Source organism: Bubalus kerabau, chromosome 14 (assembly GCF_029407905.1).
Source record: "Bubalus kerabau isolate K-KA32 ecotype Philippines breed swamp buffalo chromosome 14, PCC_UOA_SB_1v2, whole genome shotgun sequence".
NCBI classification, from domain to species: Eukaryota; Metazoa; Chordata; class Mammalia; order Artiodactyla; family Bovidae; genus Bubalus; species Bubalus kerabau.
This window is the reverse complement of record NC_073637.1, coordinates 64,113,211-64,140,076: the sequence shown is the minus strand read 5'-3', so window position 1 is coordinate 64,140,076 and position 26,866 is coordinate 64,113,211. Positions and strand designations below refer to the sequence as shown.

Sequence of the window (26,866 nt, the reverse complement as noted above, 5' to 3'; positions counted from 1 at the left end):
GGTGGGGCATAGACTTGGATTACCATGATATTGAATGGTTTGCCTTGGAAACCAACAGAGATCATTCTGTTGCTTTTGAGATTGCATCCAAGTAGTGCATTTCGGACTCTTTTGTGGACTATGATGGCTACTCCATTTCTGCTAAGGGATTTTTGCCCACAGTAGTAGATATAATGGTCATTTGAGTTAAATTCACCCATTCCAGTCCATTTTAGTTCGCTGATTCCTAGAATGTTGACATTCACTCTTGCCATCTCTTGTTTGACCACTTCCAGTTTGCTTGATTCATGGACCTGACATTCCAAGTTCCTATGCAATATTGCTCTTTAAAGCATCAGACCTTGCTTCTATCACCAGTCATATCCACAACTGGGTGTTGTTTTTGCTTTGGCTCCATCCCTTCATTCTTTCTGGAGTTATTTCTCCACTGATCTCCAGTAGCATATTGGGTACCTAGTGACCTAGGGAGTTCATCTTTCAGTGTCCTGTCTTTTTGCCTTTTCATACTGTTCATGGGGATCTCAAGGCAAGAATACCAAAGTGGTTTGCCATTCCCTTCTCCAGTGGACCACATTCTGTCAGAATTCTCCACCATGACCCGCCTGTCTTGGGTGGCCCCACATGGCATGGCTTAGTTTCATTGAGTTAGACAAGGCCGTGGTCCATAAAAGCCCATAAACAAATAAATTTGTAAATAAATAAATAGAAAAAAACAAATATTCTAAAAACAAACAAAACAATATCAGGTCTGAATCCCTGAAACATCTTAGCCTTTACCTTATATAGAAGAAAGGTATGTGCAGATATGATTACCTTAAGGATTTGCAGATGGAGAGATTATTCTGAATTATCCAAGTGGGCACCATGAGTGTTTGTATAAGACAAAAGCAGAGGGATATTTGACAGAGAACAGAGATGGGAGTCATGTGGCCACAGGAATGCCAGTGGCCATCAGAAGCTCAAAGAGGCAAGGAGTGGATTGTCCCTTGAGTCTCCAGAGTGAGTATGGCCCTGCCAGCACTTTGATTTCAGTCCACTGAATAACTGAGTTTGTGACAACTTTTTATAGCAGTCATAGGAAAATAATACACTGCTTTTTTCCATCTGTGTTAGTCATGGGGTTAGGGAGTAGGAGAATATTTTATTGTTGCTTCACTTCCTATATTTCTCCTGTTGATGGTGAGGTCAAATACCTTTTACATGTTTAGTTTTCTTTTGTAGAATTGCCTTTGCCAAAGGGGAGATTCATCTTTTTCTCTTTGGTTTGTGGAGTGCTTTGCATCATAAGCATACCAACTGTTGGTTTGTTTCCCAAACATTTTAGTAGGTGTGTTACTTTTTATAGGTGACTTTGGTCTTTTGATATAATGGAACTTAAATTTTTTATGTAGTCAGATATTTTCATCTTTGCCTGTATGTTTCAGAATGATGCCAATTTCAATAAGACTACATGAATAGACCTTAAAGTGTATTTTACAGTTTCTTTTTAGCCTCCAATTCTTAACTTCTAACTAACTAGTACTGACTACCAAACAACTGATGGTGGTAAAAAAAAAATATGTGTGGAGCAGAAAAAGAAAGTATCAGTCAGAAAACTACCAAGCTTGTGAAAATGGAGGGTATTAAAAACCTATGGTTCTTTACCACATTATGTATCAAGAGTACTTGGCAGAAAATACTTGAATCTATCATGTATTATTGAATCTATACTGCTATTTATTGCTGTGGACTTAACCATTGTCGGTTATGTGAATTTTTGTCATGAACTGAAGTTAAATATCCTGTATCTCACAGCCGTTACCACAGTTCTGTGGCTTAGCAGTTGTAAAGTTTTATTGCAACTTTTGAACTTGAACCTAAGATTGAAATGTTTCTGAGTGAGAACTACTTCCCTTGATTATTTTCATTTGTTTGTTTATTTATTTATTAAGCAGTCATGATTATTGAACACTGAATGGCTTTGAAAATTAACTTCTATTGCAGACTTGATAACGCTTAATGAATTCAATCTAAAATTATGACAAAATAGTGTTTATATACAAAACTTATGTACTGTAATGAGATCATCTTGATGGTAACTAACTAACATTTGGATCACAAGTAATGTCATACTGCTTTACACAGTTTCTGTGCTTTTAAAAATTAAAGTGATAATTGAGATCTCCATTCCCACACAAATTTTCAGTGGGTATATTTATATACTCAGCTCATACTGTAGTTTCAGCAGCATTTTTTGAAGTTCCATGCAAGTATAAAGGGAATTTCCATATTTCAGAATCCACTTTTCTGTAGTTGAGGAGCTTCCACCTTATCTTCAATTGGAAGTGATTAATCTGCATTATAAAGACATGAGTGTGCATGTGTTAGTTGCTCAGTTGTGTGCAACTCTTTGCGACCCCATTGATTGGGGCCCACCAGGCTCCTCTGTCCTTGGGATTTTCCAGGCAAGAATACTGGAGTGGGTTGCCATTCCTTTCTCCAGGGGATCTCCCCAACCCAGGGATCGAAACTGGGTCTCCCGTATTGCAGGCAGATTCTTTACTGTTTGAGCCACCAGGGAAGAAAGACAATGACGTGCTCAAAGGCAAATATTGGGTTGACCAAAAAACCCTTTCAGGTTTTTCTATACCATTTCATGGAAAACCTGAAAGAAATTTTTAGCCATCCAAATACAAACAGAAGGAATAGAATTCTAAAAATGCCTTCCAAACAATGAATATGCACAATTAAAATTGCATGGTTGAAAACTGGTATCGGTATTTGGTAGTACTTTGCTGTGTAAAAAGACATTTTCCAAGATAAAATACATGAAATTCCATTACATATCAGTAATAACAATAAATGTTTCAAGAGATTTCAGTGTCCACTAGTGGGAACAATAACTTTGAACCCCAATTCAGCAAAATGTGATCCTCACCCCAAAAAATTCCATTCTTACTGTAAGTAGACCTTTATTACAAAAAATTGAACTCATTTATCATTAGTGTTTGTATTATTATATTTTGAATTTTATCAGTAAGAATTCTATGGCAGTTGGTATTCTCTGTTGTACTAATGTAAGTGCCTACATAATATTCTCAGTTTTACCTCTTGGCCTGTGCTGTGCTCAGTTGTGTCTGACTCTTGGAGATCCTTTGGATTGTAGCCTTACCAGGCTCCTCCGTCCACAGGATTTCTCTATCAAGAATACCAGAGTGATTTACCACTTCCTCATCCAGGGAATCGTCCCAACCCAGGGATTGAACCCGCATCTCCTGAGTCCCCTGGATGGCAGGCGAATTCTTTACTGCTGAGCCATCTGGGAAGCCCACTTCTTGGCCCGCAAAGCCTATAATATTTACTATCTCATCCCTAACAGAGAAAGTTTGCTGACCTTGGATTTAGAGTATGTATACCAAAATGTCAACTGTGGTTTCCCCCAAGTATTTAGATTATGAATATTTTCATTTACTTCTTATTCTTGCTGCTTGAATTTTCTCATTTATCAGCAATGAACATGTATTAATCATGTAATAAAGAAAATCAGCTTTTTTTAAACCCAGTTCTATAAAGAAAAATTAATCCTCCAATCAAGTTGATACATGCATCACTAATAAAAGTTCTCTATTCCATAAAGCAGACTCACTTCTATGCAATTCATTGTCTTTCTCACCAGGAGAAGAAAGTTGCAATCAAACTGAGGATTTCTATAAGAAAAGTCCTTGTGTTTTCCTCAGAACCACATCAGAGCAGAGAATTTTCAGGAGGACGCTTTCATCTGCCACAGGCTGAATCAGACTTTTCAGAAGCCCTGCGCAGGTTTACGGGGAGCAGGCAGAATGGGTGGCCGGTGGAGTCTCCTTCCAACACAGCATCTGATGTCCCACCTCTTGAGATGCTCTGTAGCAGGTTGCACATTTGATTGGAAGTAACCATCCCAAAATTGATCCATGCTCACAGGTTAGAGAGGATCAGGGCAGCTCAAGGGGTGGGAAATGAGCTCTGTCCAACTCATCCAGCAACAATCTGTGCTGGTGGTACTAGTCGGGTATGGTGGTGTCCAGATCTTTTATTTGTTTTCAGAAGCAACTTTACACTGAATTCCAATAGGTATAAATCCATTTTTATCCATATAAATTTATTTCATAATTTCAAGTGGCAATATTTACCACTTATGGTAATCACACAAGGGAAATGAGGCTGTTCAGATACAAATTAAAGTTAGATTTAGGGAACTTCCCTGGTGGTCCAGTGGTTAAAAATCCACCCGCCAATGCAGGGGATACACAGGTTCCATCCTTAGTCTGGGCAGATTCTTCATGTCTCAGGGAAACTAAGCCTGTGTGCCACAACTCCTGAGCCCCTGTGCCCTGGAACCCATCCCCTGCAACAGGAGAAGCCACCACAGTGAGAAGACCGCACATCACAACTAAAGAACAGCTCATGGTCGCTGCAACTGGAGAAAGCCCAGGCACAGCAATGAACACCTCAGTTCAGTTCAGTCGCTCAGTCTTGTCCTACTCTTTGTGACCCCATGAATCGAAGCACGCCTGGCCTCCCTGTCCATCACCAACTCCCGGAGTTCACTCAGACTCACGTCCATCGAGTCAGTGATGCCATCCAGCCATCTCATCCTCTGTCGTCCCCTTCTCCTCTTGCCCCCAGTCTCTCCCAGCATCAGTGTCTTTTCCAATGAGTCAACTCTTCACATGAGGTGGCCAAAGTACTCGAGTTTCAGCTTTAGCATCATTCCTTCCAAAGAAATCCCAGGGCTGATCTCCTTCAGAATGGACTGGTTGGATCTCCTTGCAGTCCAAGGGACTCTCAAGAGTCTTCTCCAACACCACAGTTCAAAAACATCAATTCTTCGGTGCTCAGCCTTCTTTACAGTCCAACTCTCACATCCATACATGACCACAGGAAAAACCATAGCCTTGACTAGACGGACCTTTGTTGGCAAAGTAATGTCTCTGCTTTTGAATATGTTATCTAGGTTGGTCATAACTTTCCTTCCAAGGAGTAAGCGCCTTTTAATTTCATGGCTGCAGTCACCATCTGCAGTGATTTTGGAGCCCCCAAAAATAAAGTCTGACACTGTTTCCACTGTTTCCCCACCTATTTCCCATGAAGTGATGGGACCGGATGCCATGATCTTCGTTTTCTGAATGTTGCGCTTTAAGCCAACTTTTTCACTCTCAACTTTCACTTTCATCAAGACGGTAGGTGTTGCAAGAGGGCATCAGAGCGCAGACACACTGAAACCATACTCACAGAAAACTAGTCAATCTAATCACACTAGGACCACAACCTTGTCTAACTCAATGAACACCTAGGACAGCCAAAAATAAAAATAAATTAAAAAACCCATTTTTTAAAATTAGCTTTAGACTGGCCTCAGCATCAAGTTTATCCTGAGTTATATTTCTGTTACATGAACTCAATAAAATCCTGAATCCCATATACGTGTGATGGCAAGCATTAACAGCTTTTAGCCGCTTGCTTTGCAACCCCAGGATAACCTTCAAGTAAACTGATCTAAAAGCTTGAAAGAAAAGTAATAGAAAATGTTTGTCTTAAAAATGGAATCACTAACATTTTCTTCCAACTGCCAGTATTTCTTATCGTCAGTATAAAAGCCAATCCAGTAGCATCCAAAACTATAATGAATGTTAAAATGAATAGATTTTAATGTATTTAATTTTAATATTAAATAAATATTAAAATGAATATAAATACAGTATGTCTTGGGCTTCCCCTGTGGCTCAGTGGTAAGAATCTGCCTGTAATGCAGGAGCCACAAGAGCTGCAGGTTCAATATCCTGGAAGAAGGCATAGCTACCCACTCCAGTATTCTTGCCCAAAGAATCCCATGGACAGAGGATCCTGGCAGGCTACAGTCCATAGGGTCCCAAAGAGTCGGACACAACTGAGCACAACACGGTATATTTACCATCTGAAAGTGCCAATTATCATGCAACTCACCACTGTGTTGAGTGAGTGAGTGAAAGTCGCTCCGTCATTCCAACTCTTTGCGACCCCACGGACTGTAGCCCACCAGGCTTCTCTGTCCACTGGATTCTCCAGGCAAGAGTACTAGAGTGGGTTGCCATTTCCTCCTCCAGAGGATCTTCCCAACACAGGGATCGAACCTGGGTCTCCTGCATTGTAGGCAGACGCTTTACCGTCTGAGCCACCAGGGAAGTCCCGCCAGATGGCTTAAAACAACTGAAATTTATTCTGTCACAGTTCTGGAAGCCAGAAGTCTGAAATCAAGATTTGCCCGGGCTACACTCCCTCTGAAACCTGTGGGGAATCCTTCCTCCTCTCACCCTAGCTTCTGATGGTTTGCCAGCACTCTCTGTCATCCTTGGTTTATAGATGCATCGCTCCGGTCCTCCATCTTCACATGTGTTTTCATATCCTTCCTGCGTCCAAATTTCCATGTGCATAATGACACCACTCCGACTGGATTAGGCCCCACCCTAATGAGCTCATTTTAACTTGATTATCTCTGTAAAGACCCTGTCACCAGTTAAGAATACATTCTGAAATACTGGGGGTAGAACTTCAATCTGTTTTGGGGGAAGATATAACGCATAACTGATGGCAACTAAGAGTGTCCATGGTGCTAGGGTTTGGATGAGTGCTGAACCTAGGTGTCCCCAAGGGACTGGACAGGCCTAAGGGCTATGGAAGGGTCTGAGTCCCTGCGCCTAGCTGGAGAAGGAGTGAGCGTGTGGTGCATGCTGTTTGCTCATGGTGCTGTCTCAAGCACATGGCAAACACCACCTGTTTGCAGACACCACCTGTTAAATTTACATTATCCTCTTGTGAGCCGGGTGATATTGTGACCATGTCACAGATGAGGAAACGGAGGCCTGATGAAGGCAGTAGACTACTACTCGATTCCTTTCGGTTTCTGGCTGTGATCTACTGGAGAAAATGGGGTTTGCTGTTCGTGCTGGTGACTACGTCTCTTCCATTCCCATTTTATTCCCAGTGGGCTTAGACTCTAGTCAGCGATCATGGTGACAGTCCCCTCTCCTGGTTTTAGAAATGACTCACTGGGTCGCATCTTTTATCTTGATTTAACCATGAGCATTGTGTGAAAGCAGAAGTGAAATATTTTGCCCTTTTTCCCGAAGGTGTCACAGCTGTCTGAGATTTTTGACTAGGCATTGAGTTGAAACACTGATTTCAAAATGCCTGGCAATGGCAACCCACTCCCGTACTCTTGCCTGGAAAATCCCATGGGCAAAGGAGCCTGGTAGGCTGCAGTCCATGGGGTCGCAAAGAGTCGGACACGGCTGAACGACTTCCCTTTCACTTTTCACTTTCATGCATTGGAGAAGGAAATGGCAACCCACTCCAGTGTTCTTGCCTAGAGAATCCCAGGGACGGAGGAGCCTGGAGGGCTGCCGTCTATGGGGTCGCACAGAGTCGGACACGACTGAAGCGACTTAGCAGCAGCAGCAGCAGCAGCAGCAGCAGCATGTGGTGGCTCAGATGGTACAGCATCTGCCTACCACGTGGGAGACCCGGGTTCAATCCCTGGGTCAGGAAGATCTCCTGGAGAAGGAAATGGCAACCCACTCCAGTATTCTTACCTGGAAAATCCCATGGATGGTGGAACCTGGTAGGTTACAGTCCATGGGGTCTCAAAGAGTCGGACACAACTGAGCAACTTCACTTTAACATGTGTTGAAAGATGTGTGTGTGTGGGGGGTGTTGTTGCTTTTTTAAAAAATCCTCATAATCACCATATACAGTAGCTTATTATTATTTTTTAACCGTGTTCCATAGCATATGAGATCTTTGTTCCCTGACCAAGGATTGAACCCAGGCCCCTGCATTGGAAGCTTGACTCTTAATCACTGGACTGCCAGGGGATTTCCCTGAAAGATTTAAAAAAATATATATTTATTTGGTTGTGCTGGGTCTCAGTTGCCACATGCAGAATCTTTAATTGTGGCATATGAACTAAATTTTAGTTATAGCATGTGAGATCTAGTTCCTGGACCAGGGATAGAACCCAGGCGCCCCCTGCATTGTGAACGTGGAGTGGAGTCTTAGCCACTGTTAGGGAAATTAAATGAATAGTCTGGTTTAGGCTTCAGATACAGTGCACAGCAGGCCTCTGACCTTGCTTCTAACCTGCCTGGACACTGTCCTGACTGGGAGTGACTGCCTGCTGTGAGTGCAAGGCTTGTAGCGCCATAGATAGGATGGGGGAGAAATCTTGAGGTTGTTGAGCCCCTGGAGGGGGCCTGGCCAACCAAGCCCCAGGCTTCACTACATTCCAAGTTTTATACAACAAGACAGACAGCATTAATAGGAAAACAGGCTTGCAATTTGGTCACAGATTGATGATGATATCCGTTTGTGTCCATCCTGGGATTACAAGTGGGAACCCCTGAACTGCAATCTGTGAAGTCTCACCAGCAGAGCGGATGTGCTGCCTGGGACCCTTTCCCAACTGGGACTCCAGATGAGCTGTGACACGGGATTCCCAGCGCTGATTAAGTCTGGATGTTGGTCATAAACCCAATTTGGTGATGTATCCTCTGCTCTTTCTACTTTTCATTTAATCCTAGCATATTGAAAGTAAACTAGATAATTCTCTAATAAATATCTGTGTTATTTATTTGTATATAACGAGTAGCTTATTTTGTTAACAAATCCTTTGAACCTGAGACGAAAGTGAAAACAGCCACCGCATCACCAGGGGAGTAACTGAGAGCTGTTTTTAAATGAAGAATAACCTGGAAACTCCATGCAACTGAGATGTGTGTCAGAGATGGTGGCAAGAATCATCCAGGGCTTACCCTCTGCCAAATCGAGTCTAAGCGTGTATTTTCTCATTTAATTATCCGAAAACGCCCGATGGGATTGGTATTAATATTTTAGTCCCATTTCCAGATTTTAAAAAAATGAAGACTGATGGTCCAGTTGAATCTTTTGTAAGTGAGAGAGGCAGGATTTGTCTGATTCGAAAGGCTATGCTTTGAATCTTGACTGTTCCCCTGTCATGCACACACACAACCACCACCATCAAAAACTCAGCAGAGTTCAAGTTCAAGGGAATGCAAAGACCTACCCAGGAGAGTGCTCACACCCTCTCTCCAGACCTGAAAAAGGGGCTTTCCCCCTCCCATGTGGTACTACAGGAATGGTTCAGCAGCCCAGGGGCCCTCTTCTCACGGAACCAGGTAGCTATTTTGCAGTTGAACTTCAAAATCCACCAACCGAGGTTTCTCTGGTGCATTTCCTTTGCCCTCCCCCACCTACACCCTCCCTCTCCCCTTGTGCTTATTAACTCGGCAGGCTTACCCAGCACCTTTTATTTTTAGGATCTCGAAATGTTCGAGCAAGACATTTGTATTATGTTGCTGTGCTCTTGACTGGGAAACCAGGATCACAAAGACTCTGTGATCCTGATGACTTAGATGGTTATGCAACAAACAATTCAAGATAAAAAGCCTCGGGTGAGGGTTGGGAGGGGGCTGCCGTAGACCCTGTCCCCAGGCCCCAGGGTTTGCTGATCTGGGCTGAAAACAGCTCCTTCCTTCCAAGAGCCACGTCTGCCTCTGCAGCAAGGGCGTTATTGACAGGCACGGTGGGGCAGCCAGCTGGGCTGCCTCAGAGTCAGGCTCACCCGCGTTAGCCATTTTAACCGTCATTTAAAATTCATTTCCAATACTAGGAATAGCAGTTTGTCACTTTCTCTGTTGTTGTTTTTTTCCACAGACATATTAATATGGATGTGGCTAGCAGCTTCCAAGCTCTGAATTGAGCTCATTAAGTCACAGCTGGCTGGGAATACATGTCAATCTATGCCTTTATTTCTCAAGCCGGTTCTATAATGAAATTAAAATGGACTCCTCCACACACTCCCCTCCCCTCTAAGCAAAGCCCCTTGACCCTCTGGGAAGTGGATGTCGTGTCCAGAGGATGCTCTTTTCTCAGAAGAAATGCATATATAATTCCGGTAATTAAAACATTTAATTTGGTGATTATCTTCACAAAAAGAAACCACTCGGATTAACCCTGGTGGGGGGACATTCCATCCAGCTGTTAGAACCAGGGCGGCCTGTCCCCTCCGCCCTCCTCCCTTCGAAGGAGGAGCCCACCCGCTTGGGGGTGCTCCCTTCTCACTCACCAGAGACCAGTTCTCCGAGTGGAAGTGTGGCTGGCCAGATGGCCCCCAGCAGTACTCAACTCGCCTCGGCTGAAATGCATGGTTGGATTTCTGAAACACAGTATTTATTTTTAAAAAGGGCTTTAAAAAAAATAATAAATAAAATAAATAAATAAATAAAAAGGGCTTTAAAGAAAAAGCTGATTCATTGTTACTCCAGAGGAATTCCTTAAGGGAAGATAATACCCTTGCTGCTAAGTCATTCAGTTGTATCCGACTCTTAGCGACCCCATGGACAGCAGCCCACCAGGTTCCTCCGTCCATGGGATTTTCCAGGCAAGAGTACCGGAGTGGCGTGCCATTGCCTTCTCCCATAATACTCTTAAGAGCCAACATTTCCTGAAAACCTTTATGGTTTAAATAAAACGAGCTGCATGTCAAATAAATTCACCTGGGGAGCTTGTTAAACAAGGGGATTCCCAGGTCCACTCTGGCTGTCCTAAAACAGGAACCTGGGCAGGGGCCCATGATCCGGCTTTTAACAAGCTCCCGGGTGATTCATTTGCATCCTGAAGTTTGGGAGTCCCTAGGGGTGCGGGGGGTGGGGTGGGGGGTGGAGGAGGAACATGGGGAGGGAGGGGACACCCACTTATCATCAGTGCTGGGTTGGGGTGTAACAGTGAGTCACTTGGAGAGCAATGTGCTCACCTGACACCCTCTGTGCTTCATTTGGATGACAAATTAGAAAATGATGTGCAATTAAGCTTTTCACGAGGCACAGTTCATTGGTTCACCCCCTCTGTACCTCAGAGCCAGCCTTTGTGTCCCTGGGTAATCAGGAAAGTCACTAAGACTCCCTCTGTTGTGTGGATGGGAGGATAGCAGGCCAGACCTGCCTGTCGACCGGGGAAACAGAACAGGCTGAGTGAGTCCTGCTCTGCTCTCAGGAGCTGCTGAGGAGCCCAGCGTACCCGCAGACGTTATTGTGTGTGCTGTGCTCAGTTGCTAAGTCGTGCTGGACTCTGCAATCTCATGGACTGGAGCCCGCCAGGCTCCTCTGTCCATGGGATTCTCCAGGCAAGAATACTGGGGTGGGTTGCCATTTCCTCCTCCAGGGGATCTTCCCAACCCATGGATTTGAACTCGTGTCTCCTGCATTGGCAGGTGGATTCTTTACCACTGAGCCTCCAGGGAAGCCCAGTAGGGGTTCCCAAATGTCAACTCAACCCAGGGTCATCCAGAGAACTTCTTAAAAATACAGATTTCTGGAGCCCGGCCCTGAGCCATTGAGGGAGAGTGTCTTGGAGGCTGGGCCCTGAAATCTCTATTAGTGGCAATCCTTCCTGGGGAATCAGGAACCACTGAGAACAGAGAGCACTGCTTGTTGGATCATGAAATTATTAGAAATAAACCTACAGAGAAGTCAATGCAAAGAAAAGAAGCTGGACATCAGATGGCAGGGGAACCAGGATCTTGCACCCCTAGATTCTACCAGATTCTCCTGACAAGGGGAAGGTGAGTGATGAGGACTGTAAAGAAAGACAGCCCATTAAAAGAGGTTGCTTAATTTGAATTTGTTTTGCTCCCGTTTAGTAGCGGGAGCTTGCAAAATGATAGGGAGGGTGGGATGAAGATTTTAATTGCACGGGCTGCTGGCTCCTGTGAGGGGATTTCTTTCTTTCTTTTAAAGGAGTATTTCCAGTGGTGTGTTGTAAGTGGGTGCTTACAGGGAAAAAAGAAAGAAAAAGCCATGATACGTACCGTTGACTGATTTCCCTGGAGTAAATCCTCCTTCCGTGGCCTTTTGCAAGCTACTAACATGATGTCACCGAGCATGAAACTGAGAGGAGATACATGCAGTCGGCTCTTCTCTGCTGGAAGGAACCCATTCCAGCACACCTCGGGATGGTCCCCAAATTCAAAGGAGACCTTCCTGAAACAAATTCAGCAGTATCTGCCGCAAATGTCACCGCGCTGGAATCCCTGTGGGACGGAGACAGGCAGAGTAACACTGACTGTGTGTTTGAGGGTGAGCTTCTCCCCACCAGGCATGTGGACATCACCGGGTACCATGCTGGGAGCCGCAAGCAACGCTCAAGCAAGCGCAAGGTCCCTTGTCAAGGAGCCGGCAGCCCGCCTAAGGCAGAGCCCCATTCCCTAAGAAAGTGGGGACAGGCAGTGGAAACAGGAACGAAGACCTTCAGGTGGGGGAAGGGGTTCTTTCTCTTCAAATTCTGTTCATAATCACCCACTACAGACAGAGTTCATGAAAAAGGAAATGGAACTGTAGTTGGGAGCCCTACTGGATAAGCAGATTCTGCAATATTAGGGGGAAGAGCTTAGGATGACAGAGCCTGCACAACACGAACTGGAGTGGAAACGATCCAATTAATCATTCAAATTTGTGTCTAAGGAACCATGATACTCAGTTATGCATTTCAAGTACCTCTTAAAACCTGCTCTGGAGAGAGGTGTGAAACCCATGATGGATGTAAAATTAGCACATATTTTCCCAGGTAGGTGAAAATGTGCTAGGTAAATAATAGGAAAGAAAGCAGAGATTTCTGGGAATTACCTCGTTTGCATGCGTGAAGAAAGAATGAGGTGGGGTGGGAGGAGAGAACAAGGCAGATCCCAGGTCTGATGGGAAATATCTTTTGTGTTTGTGGTCCTCAGGGAGAGTTGGTTGGTCCTGAAACAAAAGCAGCTGACAGTGTACAGCTCTGCTCTGTTCCCACATTCCTCTAATGTGTTGGGCAGATCCAGCATGAAAGACAAGGGGTAAAGGACAGCTGAATGCAGTTCATTCCAGTCACTCAGTCGTGTCCGACTCTTTGCAACCCCATGGACTGCAGCGCACCAGGCTTCCCTGTCCATCACCAACTCCCAGAGTCCACCCAAACCCATGTCCATTGAGTCAGTGATGCCATCCAACATCTCATCCTCTGTCGTCCCCTTCTCCTCCTGCCCTCAATCTTTCCCAGCATCAGGGTCTTTTCAAATGAGTGAGCTCTTTGCATCAGGTGACCAAAGTATTGGAGTTTTAGCTTCAGCATCAGTCCTTCCAATGAATATTCAGGACTGATTTCCTTTAGGATGGACTAATTGGATCTCCTTGCAGTCCAAGGGACTCTCAAGAGTCTTCTCCAACACCACAATTCAAAAGCATCAAATCTTCGGCATTCAGCTTTCTTTATAGTCCAACTCTCACATCCATACATGACTACTGGAAAAACCAAAGCTTTGACTAGATGGACTTTTGTTGGCTGAATGCAAGGATTGCTTTATTTTCAAGCCACTCCTGTTGTAAGAAGGCAAGCATAGAGCATGTTAGTGCCCTTGTGTGTTATGTTTGGGATGAGAGTAAAGGAAAGCTAGTAATATCCTAGTTTACTAAAGAAAAAAAAAAAAGCAAGATCCTGCCGTACAGTGAGCTGCTATAAATATTTGCTGGAGGGACTGGCTGACAAACAGCGATGCGCTGGAGCCAGCCCCAGGGCGCTGATGGGCTCGAGCCATGCATGCACATCTCTTCCCAACTTGACATCAGTGACGTGACACCGACAGCTTGAAATCGGCAGGGGCAGTATTGACACTGCAGTAATTGGCAGATTCTACAAATCAGGTCATTTGTCCCTGGAGGGCCAGTTGGTAAGACCTACCACCATATCACTGCAGGCAAGTTACTCTAATGGAAGGTTGGATCATAACTGTGTCACTAAGTCTGCCCAGGCCACCATCACAAAATACCACAGGCTGGGTGGCTGAAACAACAGACATTTCTTTTCTTAGAGTCCTGGAGACTAGAAGTCCAAAGGCAAGGTGTCAGCAGGGTTGGTTTCTGCCGAAGCTCCTGTCCCTGGCTTGCAGGTGGCTGCCTTATCACTGTGTCCTCACGTGGCCTTTCCTCTGTGCCTGCCTATCCCTGGCATCCCTTCCTCTTCTTATAAGGACACCAGTCAGGCTGAATTAGAGCTTACTCGTATGACCTCATTTGACCTTAATGACTTCCTTAAAGGTCCTATGTCCAAGTACAATCACAGTGGGTGCTCTGGCTTGAGGAGCCTCTGGTCAGCGCTCCCCGAGCATGAGTCTTCCATCCTGGCACTGACACACAGCTCACCTCGGCCCTCCCACACCACCTTTGGTGTCTGCACCGTTGGCTGCCTCCTGCCTGTTCTCCCATCAGCCCACTCATCCATCAATGTGACAGGCACTGTGTTAGTGCCATGAGTGTGGCAGTGCACGTGGCAGCCTGGTCCCTGCACACATACGCAAGCCGCGACAACTGGCATGCCTCCTTGAGACAAGAGCCGGCCATGAGAGGACAGAGTGGGCTGACCCTAGGGAAGAGCTATTTGAACTGAGATCTGAACCACTGAGTAGGGTTAGCTGAGTGGAGAGGAGTTAAGTGTGGGCAACACAGAGCAAACAGCCGTGCAAAGGCACTGAGGTAGAAAGGGCGGGGCGTGTTCTGCTGTCTTCAGGCAGTGCTCCCTTCTTGGAAACTTCTCCTGCCACCACCCCCCACCCCCCACTCTGATGAGTCCTGCTTGGTGGAGAGGCAGCAAGAGGCAAGAGAAAACTCATAGACCGGGAGAAGGTGGTGTGAGGGCTGGGGAGCTTGTTAAGAGGCTAGAGTCCTTGGTTAGTTTTTTTAACTCTTCAGTGATTATTAAGAGAATGAGAACCTTGCAGGGTGAGAGACCATGACCAGAGAGAGTAGAACTTCCAGCATCAAGAGTCGAGAGTGAAGCACTTCTGGGAGATGATGGAGGCTGAAGGGGCCTATGGCCTACAGGGAGGGTGCTGAGGTGAAGGTTGCTGAAGGCGAGCAATTCAAGAAAGGAAGAGCCTGGAGAGAGGCCAGCCTGGGAGTCAGTCAGAATATACGAGGAGAGGGCAGAAGAGCTGCAGGAAAGACCCCAGTGGAGACCACAGGCCCCCCTGCGGGTACCAGCTGAGCATGTAGGAAAGTTCAAAGGGGGCTTTGCAGCCTCTGACCCCGCCCCTTCCTGTTTTGCTGCTTCCTGTTTCCTTCCTGTTTCCTTCCTGTTTTGCTGCCTCCAGTGGGTAGCTGTGCTGCTGTTGGCAGGGGAACATAGCTAGGACCGCAGTAAAGGCCAGGGTTTGGGGACTGAACTTTGACAAACATCGGGAAAACAACACTCCAGACTGATTTATGTAAGAGATAAACATTTGTTTGCAAAACTAGGAGTACATGGGATTAAAAAAAGAGAAACATAAACTCAGGCATTGCTAGTATTGACTGTACCCTGGTTTCCCGGCCACCCAGAGGCAGAACTTAAACAGTAACAAACCACATGTTCTTGGCTGGTGCCCACCATGGCTGAGCACCCAGCCTTCTGCCTGGTGTTTCTCAACTTTTTTTCTGGAAGCTTTGCACAAGTGTCTCTAGAAGCTCACAACAGCCCTCTCTGGCCCTGCTGGGAGTCCCACCACTCTGCCCACATCCTGCTCCAGCTCATCCTATGGAGGGTCCTGGTCGTGTGGCCCAGAAGTCACCTTCCCCAGGGCTGTTCTATCTTGAGGACTCTGGCATCATTGCCAAGGGTGCCGTGTTCTGGGGCTTCCGCACTGGTGCCGCCTCTTGCAGTTTCCTGGAAGGACACTGCTCCTGGGTCCCTCTGCTTAGTCCTGCGGGGACCTCGTCCTGATTGGCTCTGGGCACTGAATGTACTGAAACCTGGAAAGGGACAGAGCTTTGCTCTGTGTTCTGGAAACTTTACACACAAAAGTCATCCCCTACTTCAGGTCACAGAGGGGAGACTGTGTGATCTTGTCTTTTTCATGATCTGAAAGTCAGGTAGGGTCCCTCTGGCCCTGGCGACTCACAGCCTGGACCCCTCTGTGCAAGCCTGAGGCACTCTCCAAGGTCCCCAGAGGAAGCTGGCACTCGCACTGTCACATCGGGGCCAAAGCTCCTGGCATCACAGTCAGCTCAGCGTGTGGGTCCCTCACCATCTCACACGTGCCATTTTCTGTTTCACACCATCTTGGCCCTGCCATGAACCTCAACTCATTCTTTGATTTTTATTAAAAACAAAAACACCTGTCATTCATATTAGTGATCAGTGAGATGTGCTAGGCATTACTAAACACTTAGGGGGCAGATAGAGGTTTATATCATGGCAGCATGTGTGTGTGCTAAGTCGCTTCAGTCGTGTCTGACTCTTTGTGACCCCATGGACTGTAGCCCACCAGGCTCCACTGTCCATGGGATTCTCAAGGCAAGAATACTGGAGTGGGTTGCCACGCCCTCCTCCAGGGGATCTTCCCAACCCAGGGTTTGAACTCGCATCCCTTATGTCTCCTGCATTTGCAGGTGGATTCTTCACCACTGGCACCGCCTGGGAAGCCCTTATCACAGCAGCATAAACTCATAAAGAGATTGGACTTCCCTGCATCTTAAAAATAACCCACTAGTGACTGTACCCGGGTACACAGGCTTTGCAAAACGGTTCAGCAATGTCTAGCCCAGCTGAAACTTGCATATATACCCTGACCCAGCAATTCCATCCCACAGGCATGCTATGAATATTCACCAAGACGTGTAGGAGAATAACCCTATGGCCATAGTGCCAACAACAGCCTCAAATGAAAAAATGCCCAGATGTCTGTCTGCAAATGTCCAAGCACATAGAAAGCATATGTAGGTTGTGGTGTATTTATACAAGAGAACGCCCTACAGCAGAAAGGAGTGAAATACAAATATCAGGCAACAATGACACTCACAACTCTTATGTTGACTGGGAGAAGTGAGACACCAAAGAGTAGATGGATTTTTGTATATTTCCATTTATACAAAACCAGGCAAAATGAGTTCTGGCTGCTTGAGAGCAAGAAGGGTTGCTAAAGCCAGAAGGAGGCATGAACAGGGGGTACTCAGAAGGTTCTGTTTCTCGATGGAGGTGCTGGTGACACGTGGAGTCACCCAATGACAATTCACCAGTCCTGTTCATCGGTCTCCAAGGCACAGGACATGAGCGGTCTTGCCGCCCTGGCTCCTGCCCCCTTAGGGTTCACTCTTCTGGGTTTCTCCCTCTCCCCTTCACCTACTCTTTTGGCACAAAGAGATATTTGTCTCTAAGGCAAGTTCCTGCACCAGCCTTTAAGAATATAATTTCCCCCACCTGGAAGGATTAGGCGGGCTTGGGGAGGGGCCCACAGCCTGGCAGTGCTGCATGGTGGCTATGCCTGGAGCTCCGGATCATCACCAGTACACCTTTGGCCTCCAGGGCTTGCCAACTGGGCAGCCATCAATAAGTGACTTGGCTGCTCTTTGCCGTAGTCTCCTCTCCTGTGAAAAAGTGACAATGTGTTAGCACCGACGTTAAAGGACTGAGCGACAGGATCTAGTGGACAAACACGTGACCAGCACCCAGACAACCACCTGGATGTGTAGCCGTTGCTGCTGTTCTGAACCCCTCGTTTTATAGAGTAGCCAATGAAAAGAGCTCCATTTTGGGTTCTTCTCTTGATGTCATACATCCTGACCAACTTCAGACTCCAGTACGGGTCCATGCAGCGGAGGGGCTGGATGTAATAGAGGCTGAGAACACAATCAGGCCACAGGCACCAGGCTGCACTTGAAGTCTAGGCCTGCCTCCAATCTGAGCTTTATACCCCCTCCTCCTCTAGTTCTTTCTCCAGAAGCAAATGGAGCCCAGCTGGACTCACCATTCCAGTCCACAAGCTCATCCAGACCCAACTAAATTCCTTGAAGGGGTTCCAAATTAGCTGAAGCCAGGACATTGCTACATAGGTTTTTAAAAAATATCACTTATAACCAATCAATTTCTCTCTTCTTTCTTTATTTTACACACCCACAAGCATGCACACGTACTTTATTCACAACTGGGTTTTTAACTTTTGGCTGTCCTGGGTCTTTGTTGCTGTTTGTACGGACTTTTCTCCAGTTGCAGCAAGCGGGGACTATACTTCCATTTGGTGCCTGGGCTTCTCATTACCATAACTTCTCTTGTTGCGGAGTGCAGGTTCTAGAGCACATGGGCTCAGTAGCTGTGGTGCATGGGCTCGGTTGCCCCGAAGCAGGTGAGATATTCCTAGACCAGGGATTGAATCCCTGTCCCCTGCATTGACAGGCAGATTTGTAAACACTGGACCACCAGGGAAGTCCTACTATTGTTATTTTTAAATGCTTACATATTCTGTAAATGTCTGTTTTAATTTCTAATAAGGCTCAGTCTTCATAGATAAAACCCACATGACCAAAAGCTCTTTGGAATCCCCACTTTCAGAGTGTAAAGTGGTCCTGAGGCCAAGAAGTTTGAGAGCCACTGAACGAAAGCAGGAAGATGGTACTACATTCCCTCTCTCCCTCCCCTCTTCCGTCCCCTCCTCCTGGGCCTCCTGTCCCACAGCTTGAAGGGACCCTGGGTGTGGCCTGTCTCTAGCTTTTGCTTCGAGAGCCCTGCACTGATCTCTTTCTGCTGGGCTTCTGCAGGGACTTGAGAAAGACTTGGGGAATCTGAATCTCAGTATCTCAGTTCCCTGGAAAGCTGAGTCAGACAGAACATGAAGTAAGAAGAGGGCTTCACACTTCACGTTCTGGGGTTAAGAGCAACACCTGCTGGAGGCTTCCCTCGTGGCTCAGCAGTAAAGAATCCACCTGCTGTGCAGGAGACACAGGAGATGCCGGTTCGATCCCTGAGTTGGGAAGATCCCCTGGAGGAGGAAATAGCAACCCACTCCAATATTCTTGCCTGGAGAATCCCATGGACAGAGGGGGCCTGGCAGGCTGCAGTCCACAGAGTTGCAAAGAATTGGACACAACTGAAGCGACTTAGCACGCACGCACTGCTGGAGGCAGAGAGTCTACCCCCTGGACCAAGAATCCAGGCAGGAAGACTTGGGAGTCTTCAGTGGGAATGTTTTGTTCTGATTACATCTTCTTTGGTAATAATTGAAAACGAAAGTTCTTACTTCACAAAACAAGCCAACCATGCTACGGGACGGAAAGAATTCTCTGTAAGAAACATTACTTTAGGAGACAAGAGAACCCCTGTGGTTGAGGGGAGAGTCAGAATATGGTCACTCCGGAGGCCGGTGTGAAGCAGCCCCAGCTCTGCAGGGGGACAAGGGGTGGGGTGGGGCCCAGAGCAGAAAAGCATGTTACTCCATTTGAACAGCAACATGTGCAGCGAATCAAGCTGTAGGCATGTGGATAATGATAGAAGCAGGCAACCCAGAAGGCCCAGTGTTCAAATCTAATTCCTCCTTCATCTTTCAGGTGAGCATAAAGAGAAATTTTCTTCTCAAGAGTTGTTATACTTGAAGACAGAGAGAGGAGGCTGGCCACCTGGTTGGAACCCTAGTTCTGTCACTTGCTGTGTGAACTCCCCATTCCTCAGTCTCCCTATCTGTAAAATGGGGATAAACAGCCCCACAACTTGAGCACTCTTTACATGTGAAATATTATTCAAGTAAGTCTCTATTAAGAGGTAGACAGCTATGGCGGTGGTTCAGGTCAGTTCAGTCGCTCAGTCGTGTCCGACTCTCTGCAACCCCATGAATCGCAGCACGCCAGGCCTCCCTGTCCATCACCAGCTCCTGGAGTTCACCCAGACTCACTTCCATTGAGTCAGTGATGCCATCCAGCCATCTCATCCTCTGGCGTCCCCTTCTCCTCCTGCCCCCAATCCCTCCCAGCATCACAGTCTTTTCCAATGAGTCAACTCTTCGCATGAGGTGGCCAAAGTACTGGACTTTCAGCTTTAGCATCATTCCTTCCAAAGAAATCCCAGGGCTGATCTCCTTCAGAATGGACTGGTTGGATCTCCTTGCAGTCCAAGGGACTCTCAAGAGTCTTCTCCAACACCACAGTTCAAAAGCATCAATTCTTCGGCGCTCAGCCTTCTTCACAGTCCAACTCTCACATCCATACATGAACACTGGAAAAACCATAGCCTTGACTAGACGAACCTTTGTTGGCAAAGTAATGTCTCTGCTTTTGAATATGCTGTCTAGGTTGGTCATAACTTTCCTTCCAAGGAGTAAGCGTCTTTTAATTTCATGGCTGCAGTCACCATCGGCAGTGATATTGGAGCCCCCAAAAATAAAGTCTGACACTGTTTCCACTGTTTCCCCATCTATTTCCCATGAAATGATGGGACCGGATAGGGACATGAAAATTCTTACCCCTCACCCCTGAAGTAATCAGGCCACCATCTGTAGCAGAAGCAAGTCCTTCTGTTTCTAGGAGGACATAGACGTACCCTTTCTTGTTTGAATGATTCCCATGTGGAGTTCAAGGAAGCTTTTTGGTCTCTGTCTTCAAGAACAAGCCAAATTGCAGTTAACAATTTTTGTTTGGTGAATCCATGAGGCTCGAGGCGAGCAGGGGGAGAAGGAGCAATTGGAGATCTGAGAGGCTGGGAGAAAGGAGTTATAAAGTATAGTTGTCATGGAGATCCAGAGCTCATAATATGACTCTACCTTCAAAGCTGGGCTTCCCTGGTGGTTCAGTGGTAAAGAATCTGCCTGGCAATGCAGGAGACCCAGGTTTGATCCCTAGGTCATGAAGATCCCCTGGAGAAGGAAATGGCAACCCACTCCAGTATTTTTGCCTGGAAAATCCCATGGACAGAGGAGCCTGGTGGGCTGCAGTCCATGGGGTGGCAAGAGTCAGACATGACTTAGCGACTAAACAATACCACCTTCAAGACCAGGGGTTGGCATACAGGTTTGCACCCCACTGAGTTTAGCTGCATCACTTAAACTAGACAAATTGGATGGACTACCATGGCCACTTGGTACTTCCACCTCATTTTCAACCTGCATCTCCTGCCCCAGTTTTGGCACCACCAAAGTCCCACATCCCAGAGAAACCAGGATGATGATCACAAAGATCACTATCCGCTCCTTAGATATTAATGAGGAACTTCATTCATGTATGTGCGTGCTAAAGCACTTCAGTCGTGTCTGACTCTTTGCAACCCCATGGATTGTACCCCGCCAGGCTCCTCTGTCCATGGAGTTCTTCAGATAAGAATACTGGAGTAGGTTGCCATGCCCTCCTTCAGGGGATCTTCCCAACCCAGGGATCAAACCCACATCTCTTATGTCTCCTGCATGGCAGGCAGGTTCTTTACCACTAGCATCACCTAGGAAGCCCCCAAATTCTCATGACTCCTTCTCAGTAATGCCTGAATGATGATATTTGCTGGAAAAAAAAAAAGGAAAACACCTCATGAGATGCTCTTTCAAGATCCTGGTAACCAAGAACATCCAGTGTGCTGCAACCGCTTGGACCTGAGTTCACCCTTGTTGGGTGCAGTTTTAAGAGTAACTTACCAACATCCTCCTCCTCTGTATCCCTTCTCTGCTTTAGCAGGAAGATATTTGTCAAAGCTCCTTGTGGAGGTGGGGAGGAAGAAAGAGGGAGATAAATGATGTGGACCAATATGGTTGGCCATAGGAGCCCTGATGAGGGAGCACTAGCCCAGTGAGGGAGCACTCCATCACTTATACAAGCCCCTCAGCTCTTCCATCCTTATCTGCCTGGGGTGCTTCAGCAGAGATTCCCTGCTGGGTAGGAAGTGGTCTGGATGACTTATATTTTCTAAAGCTAAAGTTCTGAGGCTCCAAATGCCAGGAAAGTCTCTCTTGCTCCAGGGATAGTGTCCACGGATGAGCCTTTGTGGGTGTTTCCAGACACTTCCCCTAGTTTGAGTCATCCCCATTGCCTGGTACCTTCAGGGCCTTCAGGATTGGTGGCTGCCCTGATGCAGCTAGCTCTGAATATGGAGGGAGGAGCTAGACTAGCGCCAGACAGCACGCATGGAGCAAAGGCAGACCCACACGTCTGGCCTGGAGTGGTCCTCTCAGACAAGTCCAGGGAACAGCCTTGTCATGTCAGTTGTGTTCTTCAGTTACAGGTAACTGAATCTGACTGGATAACTGAAGAGAAGCAGGAATGTGTTGGAAGGACATGGAAGAGTTCAGAGACTCAAAGGAAAGCCAGAGAACCAACTTGAAAACAACAGAACAAGGCCGTAACGAAGCTGTCACGCTATCCGCGTGAATCAGCTCCCAACATCCGCAGTCTCTCTGTGAAAGATCAAACCCCCAGAGGAAAGTCGGATAGGCCAGCTTTTGTTACATGTCTGCCCCTTTACTGGGCAACATTATTGATGGTACCTAATGGCAGACTTATATGCAGAGTACATCATGAGAAACGCTGGGCTGGAAGAAGCACAAGCTGGTATCAAGATTGCTGGGAGAAATATCAATAACCTCAGATATGCAGATGACACCACCCTTATGGCAGAAAGTGAAGAGGAACTAAAGAGCCTCTTTATGAAAGTGAAAGAAGGGAGTGAAAAAGTTGGCTTAAAGCTCAACATTCAGAAAATGAAGATCATGGCATTTGGTCCCATCACTTCATGGGAAATAGATGGGGAAACAGTGTCAGACTTTATTTTTTTGGGCTCCAAAATCACTGCAGATGGTGACTGCAGCCACGAAATTAAAAGGCGCGTACTCCTTGGAAGGAAAGTTATGACCAACCTAGATAGCATATTCAAAAGCAGAGACATTACTTTGCCAACAAAGGTCCATCTAGTCAAGGCTATGGTTTTTCCAGCGGTCATGTATGGATGTGAGAGGTGGACTGTGAAGAAAGCTGAGCACCAAAGAACTGATGCTTTTGAACTGTGGTGCTGGAGAAGACTCTTAAGAGTCCCTTGGACTGCAAGGAGATCCAACCAGTCCATTCTAAAGGAGATCAGTCTTGGGTGTTCTTTGGAAGGACTGATGCTGAAGCTGAAACTCCAATACTTTGGCCACCTCATGTGAAGAGTTGACTCATTGGAAAAGACTGTGATGCTGGGAGGGATTGGGGGCAGGAGGAGAAGGGGACGCCAGAGGATGAGATGGCTGGATGGCATTACCGATTCAATGGAGATGAGTTTGGGTGAACTCCGAGAGTTGGTGATGGACAGGGAGGCCTGGCGTGCTGCAATTCATAGGGTCGCAAAGAGTCAGACATGACTGAGCAACTGAACTGAACTGAACTGAACTGAACTTAAATGAATGGCAGAGGGCAGGGGAAGAGAAGAGAGTTATTTTATCAGGAGAAGGATGCCATGGATGATGGCTAGGAAAAGTATTCGATGTCCCTTACAGGAAGTTCAGTTCAGTTCAGTCACTCAGTCGTGTCCGACTCTTTGCGACCCCATGAATTGCAGCACGCCAGGCCTCCCTGTCCATCACCAACTCCCGGAGTTCACTCAAACTCATGTCCATCGAGTCGGTGATGCCATCCAGCCAACTCATCCTCTATCGTCCCCTTTTCCTCCTGCCCCTAATCCCTCCCAGCATCAGAGTCTTTTCCAATGAGTCAACTCAGGAAGACCCAGTGGCAAATCTGCTCAGAGAGATGGCCCTGGAGCCCACCTGGATTATAAAAGAAGAGGCTGGAAGTGGGCTTAGCAATTCAGGTCAAAACTGATAGTGTGGCAGACAGCATACTATCAGAAATTGTTTCATTAAAAAATTGGTGATATTCTTATCAAAGAAACTAAGAAATGACAAAAGTCTAGGAACAGAATTTTTAAAACCATCTTTAATTCCACTACTGAGATATGACCACACTTAATCCTTGAGGGTGACTTTGAACTTGATGTTTGAGCACTAGTAACTGCTGCTGCTAAGTCCCTTCAGTCGTGTCCGACTCTGTGCAACCCCACAGACAGCCTCCTACCAGGCTCCCCCGTCCCTGGGATTCTCCAGGCAAGAACACTGGAGTGGGTTGCCATTTCCTTCTCCAATGCATGAAAGTGAAAAGTGAAAGTGAAGTCACTCAGCCATGTCCGACTCCTAGCAACCCCATGGACTGCAGCCTAGCAGGCTCCTCCGTCCATGGGATTTCCCAGGCAAGAGTACTGGAGTCGGGTGCCATTGCCTTCTCCGAGTAACTGCTAGAGGAATAGTTTTGTGCCATTGGCCTAATAAATGACTTAGCTGTAGCACCTAGTGAAAGAGACAGAGGAGACCTCTTTGGACACATAGTTCTACCAATACTAGGGACCAAGCATCCACTTGCCCTCCATCCCATAGAAGGTTCAATCTGGACACCAGCCAAAGTGGCGGAAGCTTCCCCAGACATAGTCCTATATAAGGAAAGCCTCTCATTTCCATTGTACAAACGTCCAAGGCATCTTCTTGTGTTTATGCTGCAGGGAACTGTGACTCTAGATTGTTCCTGTGGGTTTCTGCAGGTTCTAATGAATTCTACATTGTCCTTCTGACATGAATAGATCACATTTCCCTCTGATCTTTAAAGGGGTCACTACCTTTGTTAAGTCACTTGAAATGATGTGAAGAATATGCATCACGATAAAGAGTGCAGTTACTAGGAGGATGGACTCATGGGGGAATCCTAGTTAAAATAAAGCTATAACTATCTTCATAATGTGTCATGTATAATACAGATGTGTGCGTGCTTAAATTCCTGAACCTATATATTTATGAATTTAAAACTGAGAGCTTGCTTGTTTTGACCTTTGCTGACATTTGCTAAGGGATGGAATTTGTGGTGATATAAAAGTTCAAAGTCCATCCCTTGGAACTAGAGAAATCTGAACAGCTCCACAATGAACCCTCAGGAAGAGAACAGGCCACATTCCTATTAACAGAGTCTACCTTCAGAATTGGATGGAATCACTCTTGAAAGACTTCACCATTTGTCCACAGAGGAGTACTACCCCTCTCTGTTTTTCTAACTCATCCTGTGTGTCTCAGACTCCAGCCTCCCTCATTCTAATATCGTCAGGGAAATTTGCTTTCTTTGCTAAAATGCTTCATCTCTACAGAAAGGGAGTTCCTAGGTCAAGACTGGGGTCTACTGAACGTGGTCTAGTGATACACAAGGGACTTCGGCAGTGGGAATTCTTTTTTCTTGTATTTCTTCTATGAGACTTTCATGAGCTCCTTTAATTCTCTCATTTCTTATCATTGTTCTTCAGGAGTCTGCTTTAGTCTTCTTCATTTTTTCAATCTATTTCTCCTCTTGAGTGATCTAGCCCAGTCAAGATCCTGAATTTTATATCTCTGACCCAGCTTTCTCTCACGTTCCAGACCCACTTACCCACATGGTATTCCACATTTCTACCTTCAAGTTGTCACCAGCACCTCAAATTTAGCATGTCCTCCAAGCTTACTCTTTTTCCCGTGTTTCATATCTCAGTCAATGGCACCACGACTCAATCAAGCTAGAAACTTACGAGTCATTACACCTCCCTCACTCTATCCTCATTCTGTTCACTAAATGCTATTTAATTTTACTCATTTGGTGAATCCATTTTAACTTCCTATTCTGTGCCAGACATCATGCTGAGGATCTAATGGTGAGCAAAAATAATTGGTCCCTGCCCTCATAGAGCTTACAGTCCAGTTGGAGAAACAGACAAACAATGTTACAAAAGACATATGTGGACTGTTCAGCATGTACTCTGGGGAACAGGGAAGCCCTTGAAGGAAGGACATTTAAGAGAAGAACTAAAGAATGCCTTAGGAGTTAACTAGATCAAGGGCTGGAGTGGGGTGTTGAACTTCTAAGCAGACAGAACACAGTCCAGAAGGAGGTGGAATGAGAGAGACTTCAAGGAAGCCTTTGTGGCTCATGCAGAACAAGTTGCAGGAGTAATGATAACAGAAGAGACTGGAGAGGTGGGCAGAGGCCCTACTGTTCACCACCTCGTGAGGATGCTGAGCCTTCTCCTACGAGGACAGAGAAGAATCTGAAGACTTTGAGGGGAGGGTAGAGTTGAAGGGTAATAGATTTATTTATGAACATCACTCTGGCTACAACGTGGAGAGTGGATTAGGTAGGGCCTGAGCGGATGTGGGAGGGTAGAGGAAGACGGCCCATTGGCTTCCTTCCTGCCACTCCTATGGCCATGGTCCCCAGCTCTGAATCTGTCTGTCTCCTGCCTTCCAGCAGAAGACATTGCTACTGTTCTCCCCTCATGCTACACCTTCAGTGTGGCTTACCTTCCAACTTCTCTCAACAGAAAGGAAACCCAGTGAGTCTACACTGCACTCAAAATAAAGTTCAAATGCCTAACTGGCCAGAAGTCCCTTTAAACCCAGCCCTTGGTCTCCCTCTCCAATGCCACCTCCAACCACCTGTCCTCAAGTACCCTATGCCTTGGTCCGCTAAAAGGGAATTTGAGAGGCAGAGAGCAGTTTGAAGGGAATGGCCCAGAGGAGCAGAAGTAGCCAAGCTGAGGCTGAGGGCTGAGCCCCAGGTCCAGCATGTTGACCCAGCTGAGAACACAGGAAACTGGCCCAAGTCAGGGTCTCAGGCAACTTCAGGAAGTTGGCTCTGAGTATCAAGGACCAACACTTGGGAAGCACTTGGGAATAGGGCATCTGGCAGCTTGGATGTAAGACCAGAGGCATAGTTGCTGGGAAGTGGTGACGAGGACAAGACTCTGAGCTTTGAGAGATGAGAGCTTAAGAGCAAGACCGCAGTCACAGGAGAACTGAGGTCCTAGGATAGCCAGGATGCCAGCTGACAAAGAACAGGCAGGACCCAGAGATGGGAGGCTCAGAAGGTCAAGGACAAAGGCTGACTCAAGGTTAGCTTGGTAAGGAGAACCCCTGGGGAGCTCTTAATATTCTACCTATAAAGGAATAGAAGCCAGAATGAATCCTAGAGTATAAGGGGCAAGGCTAGATGTCGAGGCTGGAGCGAGAAGG

At 46.4% G+C, this 26,866-nt stretch overlaps 1 long non-coding RNA gene and 1 other non-coding gene across 3 annotated transcripts in view; both read right to left on the bottom strand.

Annotated features, from left to right (window-relative positions):
- Positions 1-361: 361 nt before the first annotated feature.
- LOC129627000 (uncharacterized) overlaps positions 362-26,866 on the bottom strand; it is a 32,038-nt gene continuing 5,533 nt past the window's right edge. The window contains exons 2-6 of one of the 2 annotated variants that reach the window (XR_008702376.1): positions 17,272-17,438; positions 12,693-12,809; positions 11,879-12,100; positions 10,139-10,228; positions 362-2,333 (exon numbers count right to left, since the gene is read on the bottom strand). This is a non-coding gene — a long non-coding RNA (uncharacterized LOC129627000). The remainder of the gene's footprint in view (positions 2,334-10,138; positions 10,229-11,878; positions 12,101-12,692; positions 12,810-17,271; positions 17,439-26,866) is intronic. The other variant, XR_008702375.1, reaches the window with a different exon arrangement.
- TRNAC-ACA (transfer RNA cysteine (anticodon ACA)) lies at positions 6,107-6,179 on the bottom strand. Its single transcript has one exon. It is a non-coding gene; the product is annotated as a tRNA-Cys (tRNA).